Raw genomic sequence first — 12,008 nt, 5'->3', positions numbered from 1 at the left:
GGACATGAAAGCTGAACAATGAATAAGAAAGACAGAGAATTGATGCCTTTGAACTGTGATGCTGATGAAGAGTGTCCAGTGTACATACCATGACTGTCAAAGAAGAAACACATCTTTCTTAGATGAAGAGGAGCCAGTGTTCCTTAGAAGCAAGGATCCTGAGACTCCTTACTCACACACGTTGGGTACACTATTGTTGTTGTTGTGGTTGTTATGTGCCATCAAGTTGCTTACAACTCATAGCGACCCTATGTACAAAAGCCCTAAACTCTGCTCTGTCCTGTGCCAATCGCACTGTCTCTGACACTCTCATCCCAATTATCCCAGTCACTGAGTCAATCCACTTCATAGAGGGCCTTCCCCTACTGTGCTGTCCCTCCATCCTCCCAAGCATGATGTCTTTTTCCAAGGACTGGTCTCTCCTTACAACATGTCCAAAGCATGTTAGACGGAGCCTCAGAATCCTTGCCTCCAAGGAGCCACCCGGCTTAACCCTTTCCAGGAGAATCTATTTCTTTTCCTAGCAGTCCATAGTACATTCAATACTCTTCTCCAGCACCACAGCTCAAAGGCATCAATTCCCCTTCTATCCTCTTTTGTCATTGTCCAACTCTTTGACACATAGCAAATGAATGCAAAGACCATGGCCTGTATCAGGTGCACCTTGTCTCCAGAGAGACACCATTGCTCTTCAGTACTTTGGAGAGGTCCCTAACAGCAGACTTTCCCATGGCAACACGCCTTTTAATTTCCTTACACTATTAGGAAGAATAAATCCTTGGAGAAAGACACATTGCTTGGAAAAGTAGAGGGTCATTGAAGAAGATGAAGACTTGCAATGAGGTGGATTGACACAATGTCTTCAACAATGAGCTTAAGCATAGTTCAGACTGTGAGAATATGCCAGGATCAGTCAAGGTGTCAATCTATTCTACATAGGGTTATTATCTTAATTTAGCATCTAATAATAATAACAGTTATAAAGATTGCTTTAATTTGTTGTTGTTAAGTACCATTGAGTAAAAACCAACCCTTAGCTCATCCTCCAAAAGGTTTTCAGAGGCCGTAAGTCAGATAATCACCGGAGATTGCCTGTCAAGTTATCAGTTCATTTATTTTATAATCATAGATCCATTATTAAGAAGACAATATACTCAATTTTGTTTTCAATATCTATGTTTAAATGGCTATTTATTATTCACATGAAGGTTGAGTATATGAAAATAATTATCTAACTATTAAAAACGTTGTTGTTTTTATGTGCCGTTGAGTCGCTTGCAACTCATAGCAACCCTATGTACAACAGCTCTAAACTCTGCTCTGTCCTGTGCCAATCTCATTGTCTCTGACACACTCATCCCGATTTCCCCAGTCATTAAATCAATCCACCTCCCAGAGGGCCTTCCCCTTCTGCGCCTGCTCTCCACCCTCCCAAGCATGATGACCTTCTTCAAGGACCGATCTCTCCTTACAACATGACCAAAGCATGTCAGATGAAGTCTCAGAATCCTTGCTTCCAAGGAGCCACCCGGTTTAATCCTCTCCAGGTTGAATCTATTTGTTTTATTAGCAGTCCATGGTACCCTCAGCACTCTTCTGCAACACCAAAACTCAAAAGCATCAATTTTCCTTCTATCCACCCTGGTCATTGTCCAGCTCTCTGACGCATAACAAGTGATTACAAGGACCATGGCCTGTATCAGATGCACCTTAGTCTCCAGAGACACACCGTTGCTTTTCAGTACTTTAGAGAGGTCCCTAACATCAGACTTTCCCATTGCAATACGTCTTTTAATTTCCTGGCTGCTGGTGCCAAGAGTGTTAGCTGTGGAGCCAAGCAGACTCACATTGTGAACAATTTCAATCTCTTCACCATCCATCCTGATGCTACCAATTGGTCCAGTGTTGAGAATCTTTGTTTTCTTGATATTGAGCCTCAGTCCATATTGAAGGCTGCAGTCCCTGACCCTCAGCAGCAAGCGCTTCAGGTCCTCCTCAGTTTCAGCAAGCAGGGTTGTGTCATCTGCATAACACAGATTGTTTGATAGATCTTCCACCAATCCTGATGCCACATTTCTCCTCATAGAGCCCAGATGCATTGACTGGAATACTGAACAATTAAAAACATTAAGGAAAAAAAATTCCAAAATCCTTTTTTAAACTGATTCCAACTCATATGTCACATTAGAGCTGTGGTATGGTTGGTTTTCACTGGCTGAATCTTTGAAGAAGTAGTTGGCAAGGCTTTTATTTTCAAGCCTTTGAGTGGACTCAAATATCTAATTGGTAAATATGTAGCAAATATATAGGCCATTAAAAAGTCAATTATTGGCTTTTAAGTGATTTGTCAAAATTTAATTTTTGTTTTAACCTTCATACTCCATTTGGGCTTGTTCACAGATGCTGGTTCGTGTAATCTCTCCTTGGGAATATACTTCAAAGGTAAGAAAGATCCAGGTTTCCTGAGGAAGAGCTGGGAAGCCCACACCTATTGCACAGGCCAGAGTCCTCACTCCTCCAGGGTCCTCGTGAGTCCTCCCTCATTCATCCCATGAAAATACTTCAGTGGCAAAGAAATCAAATGTTAATATTTCCACTACCACTTATGAAATTGGTTTTCAAGAGAGTTTTATAATCAGCCTTTTAACCTGTTAAGCAGTTTAAAATGTTTAAGAGAATGAGGTATATTAAGTTATGAAACATTTCATTAACTTTTCAATCAATGTTTAAGCATTTGAGTAGTTCTTAATTTGTTACATTCATATTATTAGATTAGTCATAGATGTTACTCATAGATTATTCAATGATTAAGCGGTTTGCAAATATTTAGAGGAATGTTAGTGGTTTAAAGATTTTGAAGAATTCACATTTCTTAAACATGTTTGAAACCATGCCCCTAGAGAATCAGCAGGAAGTTTCTGAGGCCAATTTTCAAAATGTTTCTTCAGTTTTACCCGTGGATAAAAGAGAAAGGTTTACTTTCATAAAAAATGTTTGGTGGTAGTTCTCATTCCATGCTATAGCTAGATAATCATCACAGACAGGTATAATAGAAAAGAGGAAGAAAAAGAACTTGGAAAGTATAAAGAAATACATAAAATGATCTATTTATGACTCTTATGTAGATAGCACACAAATTTAATTATGTTTTTAACTCCAAAGTTCTTTAATAACTTTCTTATTCTGCTGATCTTTCTGTTATGTATGTATGATATTTTAATTACAATATACATCCAGTTCTATTACCAATCTCACTCTTGCCATTGGGACTCTAAATTTTAATATCATCTTTAACTTCTCCTTTTCCGTGGTTGTTGGATGGTGCTGAGCCCACCATGACTTATAGCATCTCTATGAACAACAGGTCAAAGCCTTTTCCTTCCAGGCACCATCATCATGTTCTCTACCATGCTCAAACCTGTTGCTGCAGTCATTGGATCAATCCATCATGTCGAGGGGCTTCCTCTCTTTCACTGATCTTCCATCTCTTCCAGCATGACTTATTTTTCCAATTACAAGCCCTTCTGGACAACATACTCAAAGTACGTGAGATGACGCTTCACTCTCCTTGCCTTTAAGGAGTGCAATGGTTAGACTTCATCCAGGGCAGATTTGTTTGTTCTTTTAGAAGTATGTGGAATATTCAATGCCATTCACCAACACCACAGTTCTAAGGTCATTCACCCTCTCATTTCATTCGAGTTGGGAGTGTCCTCAAGCTGACCTTCCAGGAAGTTTTCAGAGGCTGGAATCTCAAGAGAGAAGAATGTACATCTTTCTCCTACTGAGAAAGCTGGTAGATTCAAGTCAATTGCTGTTGAGTTTGCAGTACAACTCTCTATCCACTGCGGTACTGTTGTGGTGGTTGTGTTTTGTGTACCATAGAGTTGGAACTGCATCATAGCTGACCCTCCATTGGGTTTTCAGAGGCACGGGAGGAGACTGCCCATCCTTCTCCCGCACTAGGCCACTAGAGCTCCTTAATGCAAAAAGTCTTTTTTTCATTTTTTTCCTTTGCACTCAGTAAAATTTACAATATTATTGTTCAAGTTCAGATTTGTATCACTCCATCCTTGGAGCACTGGTGGCTTAGTGATAAAGAGTTGTGCTGCTTATCCAAAGACACACGGTTCAAATTCATTAGCTGCTCCACAGAAGAAAGATAGGTAATATTTCCCCATGCAACTTACTGTCTCTGAAAACCCACTGGAGGGACAGCTATGAGTCAGTTCTGACTTGATACATAACAAAAACAACAATAACAACATATTTAATCATTTCCTTAGCCTGTCATTTGACAGGCAAAAATCTCATCTCTTCTTCTCGTCCACTCTGTGTAATATTACAAATGGATTGTACAATTTTATCCCCATTCAAAAACTTAATTTACTTTCTTATAATATCTAACTAGAAGTTCTGGGTTCACCTACTTTGTCAATAAAGAAACATCATTCTTTACTTTCTTTGTTAATACCTTCTTACTGGTGCTTGTCAAGACATTACTCGCCTTCCTCCATGTGTGCTTTTAATCAAAGCATTTAACAATCTGTTCATTCTCTTGCCTCTTCAACATCATAACCCCCAAAGCTGAAGCCATTTAGCCTCTTTTAGGGTCTGTCTCTAGATCTTGTAGACAAGTATTTCTAAAGTACAGTTGGCTGTAAACGAATTCTATGTGCTGTTAATTTGTGGTGGTGTTGTAGTTAGGTGCCATCGAGTTGTAGGCAACTCATAATGACGCTATGAACGAAAGACCTGAACACTTGTATAACTTTGGTTATTTCTCCAAGTTCAAAGAGTTTCCAAAGGCAAGCCATTTCAGAAGTGGATGCCACTCCTGCTTCCAAGCTTGTTTTAATTGGGGAGCTCCACCAAACACTTTTCACCAGGGGTGACCATTCTCGCATTTGGCACATCAGTGTCACTGTGTTTAGCATCACAGCAACCATGAGTTACCTCTGTACAGAAAATGGACAGACCAGTGCTATACCACCTAAATGAATGTTTGACCAAAAGCAATTAAAACCAAACCTGAGGGTTGTATGTGACTCTTTTATTCCTCTTTCTCTCCCTTGTTACACACACACACACACACACACACACACACACACTCAGTAGTTAAAGAGCCTTTAGGAGATGCTCAGTTAACCAAAATCAAAGGGCTATCTGTGTCTTTTCTGAGATTGTACCTATCACTGTACAGTGTGTTCTCTAGGGCTGTATCAAGTCACCCATGAAAAAGCAGAGATTGTGTAGAAATCCCTATTTTGATGAAAATCCTTCTAACAGTTCAGGCTCAGTGGTATGCCACTGTGTCATTATTCTGGGCATATGGACTTACTCTGAAGTCCTAAAAGCAACACAGCTTTTTTTAGGACTGACCCTAACTTGGTCTTCAGGGAACACCTACCATTCTAACTGTGTCCCTAGGACAAGTCAGTTTTATCCGTCTTATTTTTTTAGAAAGTAATGAGTGATGGTGGCACAACATGTCAAGTGTTCTGGTACTAAACCAAACGTCAGTTTTTTAAAATATGCCAAGTGCTACAGGGAAGAAACAACCTAGGAAGTAGTTCTATCACGTTCTATAGGGTTGCTATGAGTTGGAATTGGCTCAGTGCTGCACAAAAACACTTTTTAGGCAATCATCTCAATTCCCTACTTTATTATTAAAAAAGGGTGCATGAAGAATTTTGCTCATTAATCACTTCAGATAAAAAAGAATATCAATGGTCTCTTATAGCTGTGATAAGGCGCTATTATGAGCTACCATTTCAATGTGGGCAACAATCAGTTGCACCATATAAGGTATATTTGCAATTTGGGGACTTAGCAAGCACTAAAATATCAATCTTATGCCTTGGGTATTTCTATTTCTTCCAAGACATGACTCTTTAAATCTTCATAATTAATACTGTTGTATGCTGTTGATTCAGAACCAACCCATAGCTGACTTCTGTAGAGTTAGAGTTAACTAATGACTCACCTTCCAGTGGGTTTTCTGAGGCTATAAATCACACAGGAAGATACTGTCAAACTTCCTCCTTTGAAGTGGCTGGTGGATTTGAACTGCCTGCCTTTGGGCTTGCAGCACTGCTTCTTGCCACTAGTCACTAAAGCACCTATACTACTACTACTACTACTACTACTACTACTACTACTACTACTACTACTACTACTACAACTAATGATAATAATGGAAAGACCTGTGGAAGGTAAGAAGATAAACAAATCAAAACCATTGTCTTTGAAAACAACATAAAAATACTTTGTTCCAAATCAGGTGACAAATATTTACTGATAGATGACAGAGAGGAAGAACAGGGCTTTCAAACAAGATGAAATACACACAGACCCTTAGGGCAGAGACCAGAGATGAGGATACACACCAGGCAAAATAAGGTTGGACAGGTAGGATGGGGTCAGATTATGGAAGCAGAGGAGGTTTGACTTTAATTTCCTTTCTCTTTATGTCCTCAAAAACTCCTTTTGCTCAGAAAATAAATTCTGTCATTGTAGGCAGCATTTTCATCCCAGCCCCAGCTGTTTTGCAAGCCCAACATGTTTGCTGCCATGCCTGCACATCTGTAACATTTAACTTTAATGTCTCTACCCCTGAGGAGGTGTTGAACACATTTCAATGCATCAGCCACGCGCCGGCCTGAAGAACGAGCGTGCCAGCGTATCAGCAGGTGACCTTTCCTATTGATACTGTCTGCAGGGCAGCCTGGCCACACGGACAGGAATAAATCTCGGCTCGACCCAAGCCTCACGTGGGGGATGGGAAACCACACAGCCCGTTCCTCAGTATCAGATTTATTAGAGAGGAGAACGGTCCAAGGCAGGGCAAGCAGAAACCAGGAAAATGGATTCAGAGCATGAAGTGTCCCTGCTCCCCTACAGGCAAAGCTGAATTCAGCCGAGGCCCCACCAGGGAGAAATGGATACCTGTTCACACACGGGAGTGGGTCTGTGCTGCCGATTTCCTCAAACGAGCAACACTGGAGTCCTGGTGAATGTGTCTCCTTCACCGGCTCTCCCCTCCCCGTGACTTCTAGGTGAACTTGAAGGACGGCGTCCCTGGGAACTTCAAGGCCAAACTGTACTAAAGTCAGAAGTCAAATAAGTTCTTCTCTCAACTCTTTGATTTTACTGTCCTTACTCCTCATAATGGTTTGGAATAAATTAGGGTAAATTAGAAGAAAATTACAAATTGAACTACTGCTTACTCATTGGTGGTTTTGGGGACTTTGGTTAGGTATGTTGTTGAAGTTACCACATCAAAACTGAATCACAGCTGACCCTCTGGCAGGTTTTCAGAGGCAGGTAATGTCAAGGGAGGAGACAGTCTATCTTCCTCCTGGAGAAGGTGGTGGATTTGAATCACCTGCCTTTGGATTGCTAGCACAACTCTTTATCATCAGGCCACCCAAGCTCCCTGATTAGGTATATGTGTTAACAATATTTTGAATCAAGACATTTTAAGTAGCATATATTTGTGGTCGCTTTTAGTTTTTATCAAAAAAAAACAAAACCCAAAAACTGGGACACGTGTCGTCAGGAAACTTTATATATACTCTGTTCACAATAACAAATCACAAATAAATACATTATGTGATGGAGGACTCTCCTCAACTTTAACTTTGATTTCAGTTCTCATTTTCTCCCTCTGGGGTGAGGACTGTAGGGAGCTGTGCTGTCAACAGAAAGACCTTTCCTCTCTGGTGGTTTGAATCCATCAGCGGCTCTGATGAAGAAAGAAGGACAATCTCCTCTGGGTTATTTACAGCCATGAGGAACCAATGAAAAGTCAGCTACAAGTCAGTTCCTACTAGACAGCAATGAGTGAGTTGAATATCTCTTCACCACTCTTGCTTCTGTCAAGTTTTCATTCATGCTGGACTTCCGGTTCCCATATGAGTTAGGTACATACAATATAGGCTGCAGACAACTCATATCTTTCATACCAGTCTATTTCAAGAAGAAATTTTAAAATGCAGATATTAAAAAGGGAACAGTGATCCTTTATGGAGTCTAAATAAGCCCATAGATGTAGAAGTCATTGCTCAACTTCTTGAAGCAGGCAAATTCTGATTTCTAACAATTCATTTCTCTTCTACCTCAGTCAGCACTTAGTTGTCCAGACACTTTTGAGATATACATGGTGCTCAATAAATGTAAAGTCCTAGCTAGAGCATTTGAAGTCTGTTCCCAAAACAATTTACAGTCTTTGGAGACATGCTACCTTGTTTCTTAAGTTGCATTTTCTTTTCTAAACTCCAAACTCCTAAAAAGTTATGGCTACATTTTTTTAATCTTTCTTTCATTTTTTTGTAAAGTTTATTCAAGAACAAAAAACATAGTAGGAGCTCATAATCCTGACAAATCTTGATGCTACATGATTTAATTTACTTTACAAAACAAAGATTTCAAAATTATTTTATGGGGGAAGTAAACAACAACGGTAGTAGCGACAGTTCTACATTATTAAAATAAGTCGTTTCTTAATTATACTGCTTAAAAAAGATTGCACAGTTATTTAGGATATGTTGGATCCATTCACTAAGATATAGTTGATGATTCTGGCTTTATGATCACTTTTATTATTAAATCTTCATTTCCAATCATTCAGCACTTCCATTTTTCTCTCCTGCTTTAAGCCAAGTTGCTCATTTAAACTCAGCGATCCATGGAAGATCACTAGGTGCTTATATTTTTCTCTTCATTATTTATTATTATAAATATCACTAAAAATATTAAATATTTACATCCCAAGTTGCAGTTTTTGGCTAGAAGTCACCTTTAAATGCAAGTGAAATTAAGGTCTAAGGAGTAATCCAGTTGAACCTCAATGGTTAATGAACTTTCAAAATCTCCTGATCTTTCTTTCCAATGTAAATCTAGAGGTTTCGAAAGCTCTGACAAGGAGAAGAAGAACCATTTGGACAACCCAAACACTGTTGTTGTTAGGTGCTGTTGAGTCTAGTAAGATTCATAGTCACCCTATGAACAACAGATCTGAACCCTATCTTATCCTGTGCCACCCAAACACTAGGACAGCTAAGTATGGTTAAACTAGGATCCTAGCACTTGTCAGGAGCCCATTCTATTCCCAACACTATGAAACTTATACAAGTAGAGTCCCAATTAATCGTATTGTTAAAAACGGGATGATATCAGCATCTTCATCTTATGTATGTAAAAACTGTGACTCAGAGAACTTTTGCTTAGAGTAAAAGTCACTTTACTCAAGTTCGTAGAAAGTGAAAGGAAAAGCTAGGCTTCCCTCCAATATTTTCAATACCATTAGAATTAATGATATCATATTAGAATTGCTTGGTGGACAAGAAGAAAAGAAAAATGGGTTTAGGCCATCTCAGAAGAGGCGGTGGTTGGAAGATGGATGAATTTAATAATGGACAAAAAGAAGTATTTTGTGTAAGGGATGTATGTGGGGGTGTGTTTTATTTTATTATATTCTTAAGATATGAGGTTGTTGAACAATTGTGGTTTCTAGAATAACTGAGTAACCTCCTCCTGAGGGAAATATTTTGACGCATTTAAGATATGGAAAATTTTGGCAAGTAATTTTTCTCATCATTTTATAGTATCCCATCTCAGTCGTTAGTGAAAGTAATAAAGAGTTGTTATTCACAGAGTCCCAAGACCATAATAATAGACAATTGTGGCCAAATCAGGACAGGAAGCCCATTTGAACATAAACTGCCTCTTCCAAAACCACCATGTAAGAAGTGACCATGTAGGCCAATGAGCATGCTACGGCTGGCACAGGGAAAGAAGGAACTCTGCTGCTTCAATACAGAGAGGTCTCAAGAAGTGAAATTTAAACAAGTCTCTGAAGAAAAACGAAACTTGTGGCGGAGAAGGGCCCAAGACCTGGGACTGTGTCTGCTGTTACCTGTTGCAGACTTATGGGATTCCCCTTCCCTGAGCCAACACTGTCATTGAGCCAATTCAGATTCACAATGACCCTCTTTTAGTTTTTTAAGGTAAAAATTCATAATGGAAGTACTTTATACTTTCTTAAGTATATAAAAATGCAATTGCTTGCTCATTGTTGCCTCACAATGCATACAGCTGACAATCATGGCATTAGGACATTGGAGAGGGAGAGAGGAAAATATTATGGAGACAAATATTGGCTTAAAAAAATGAGAAAATTGTTAACTACCAACAACTTCTGGTTTTAAAATTCAATAACCTGTCTTCAACATATCTGAGCCAGGGGTGTGTGTGTGTGTGTTTTGGCCTGGGCTCCACCACTCAAGTAGAGCTAAAGAATTGCATTGAACCTTATCGACCTTTTCCTTAGAATGTTTCTGAGTCTGTGCACATAACAGGCCTCTACTAAGTGACTGCTGGGTCTTTTCTCTGAATTATCCTGAGCTCTCCATGTCAGATAGACAGCCATGCTCTGCTACCCCTCACTGCCAGCCTGGGCCACTTGGCACAGTCTGCAGCTGGAGGGGCCTTGAGGACACAGCCCTGAGTATGAGTGTTGGCGGGGGGATTGCTTCTGTCATATCTCCATCAGGGCAGGCTGTGCTCACCGAAGTCTCTCATTCTGTCAGCCTGCAGAACGCTGACTCCTCTCCCCTTGCTCCAGCAAAGAGAGAGAAGCAAGTTAGCATTGGGCCACACGGGGAAAGGAAAAATACGAGACAGGTCAAAGTTGGTGAAAAATAAAGATCTGAGCCATCGATTCAAGGGTCTCCATCACTCTAAAGAGGTCTACCTAAGTCAGAAGAGGAAATAAAAGAAACCTACTACCAATATAAGAGCTGTCAAGCTGTGGAAATAACTCTTTGGAAGTCATGTATAAGAGAGGCAGGGAATTCTCTTTGATAGTGTCCAGATAGGATGGGAGGAATTAAATTACTTCCATAAGAAAACAGAAAAAAGAATGTGTCAGCTCAAATTATAGGTGGGAAGCAAGACTGTAGATACAGTAAGTGGATGTGGAGAGCCGGCAAATGTGCAGGGGTAGACAGGAGGCACAGCTACTGCCAGGCTTGTAAACCAGGGGTGCTGATAAAATGCTGAACTGGAGAGCTTAGAGCAGGGAGACTTCACTATTGGCTGTGATAGAAAGAGTAGCTCATATGATGCCATCCTGGGAAGAAAAATCCTTCCTTTCCTTGAAACCTAATGGATAACATCCTATTCAAAAACTTTCTAAGAATCAGAGCCACAGGTTAAAATTATTCCTTTGGGGCAGTAGTTCTCAATTAAAGGTTACCAGTTCCTGACAGTTCCACAGCTTTGTGATATGCATGTGGCTTTTAAAATAATTTTCTTTACTATCTCAATGGAGCTGGTGGCCTAGTGGCAAGAAGCTGTGCTGCGTTCCAGAAGGCACGTGGTTCAAGGCCACCAGCTGCTCCTCAGGAGAAGGCTGGGCAACCTCCCATGTGATTAACTGCCTCTGAAAACCCACCAGAGGGTCAGTTATGGGTTGGTTCTGACTCAACAGTACACAACAACAATCTCAATGTTTAGAGATAATAATACCAGATATTTAGTGGATAAGCCTTGGGCTTCAACAGTACAAAGCATTTTGCAATTATGGGGAGAGTCCCCTTTAAGAAGAATCACCTGGCTTTTGCTTAGCCTCAAACCTCTACCACTGAGGAAGACTACTGGAAGCAGTAGTGAGCTCTCCACCATCAGAAGTGTTCAACACTTGAAGGATCCTTTTTTTATAGCTGTTTCAGAGGCTATTCAAGCAATGAAAGTGTTTTAGCAGAGTTCAAATAATGGTTTGCACCCACAAGAGTCTATGATTTATATGCTGTATTTGAAAGTCAATCAAAGAATGCGTTATGTGAACAAGGATCAATTCCTCTTGGAAGCTGAATTACAGGGGGAAACATATTAGATGAGAAATCAGAGTACTTCTACTTAAGTGTCAGCAGTGCTGTTCCTTAATACTCACATTGGACAGTTCATTTAACTGTCTTTAGACTCAATTCCTCATGTATCTAAAT

Source organism: Elephantulus edwardii, unplaced genomic scaffold (genome assembly GCF_000299155.1).
Source record: "Elephantulus edwardii isolate Elephantulus edwardi_28Jun2011 unplaced genomic scaffold, EleEdw1.0 scaffold00076, whole genome shotgun sequence".
Taxonomy (NCBI): domain Eukaryota; kingdom Metazoa; phylum Chordata; class Mammalia; order Macroscelidea; family Macroscelididae; genus Elephantulus; species Elephantulus edwardii.
Note: the sequence above shows the minus strand (reverse complement) of the source record.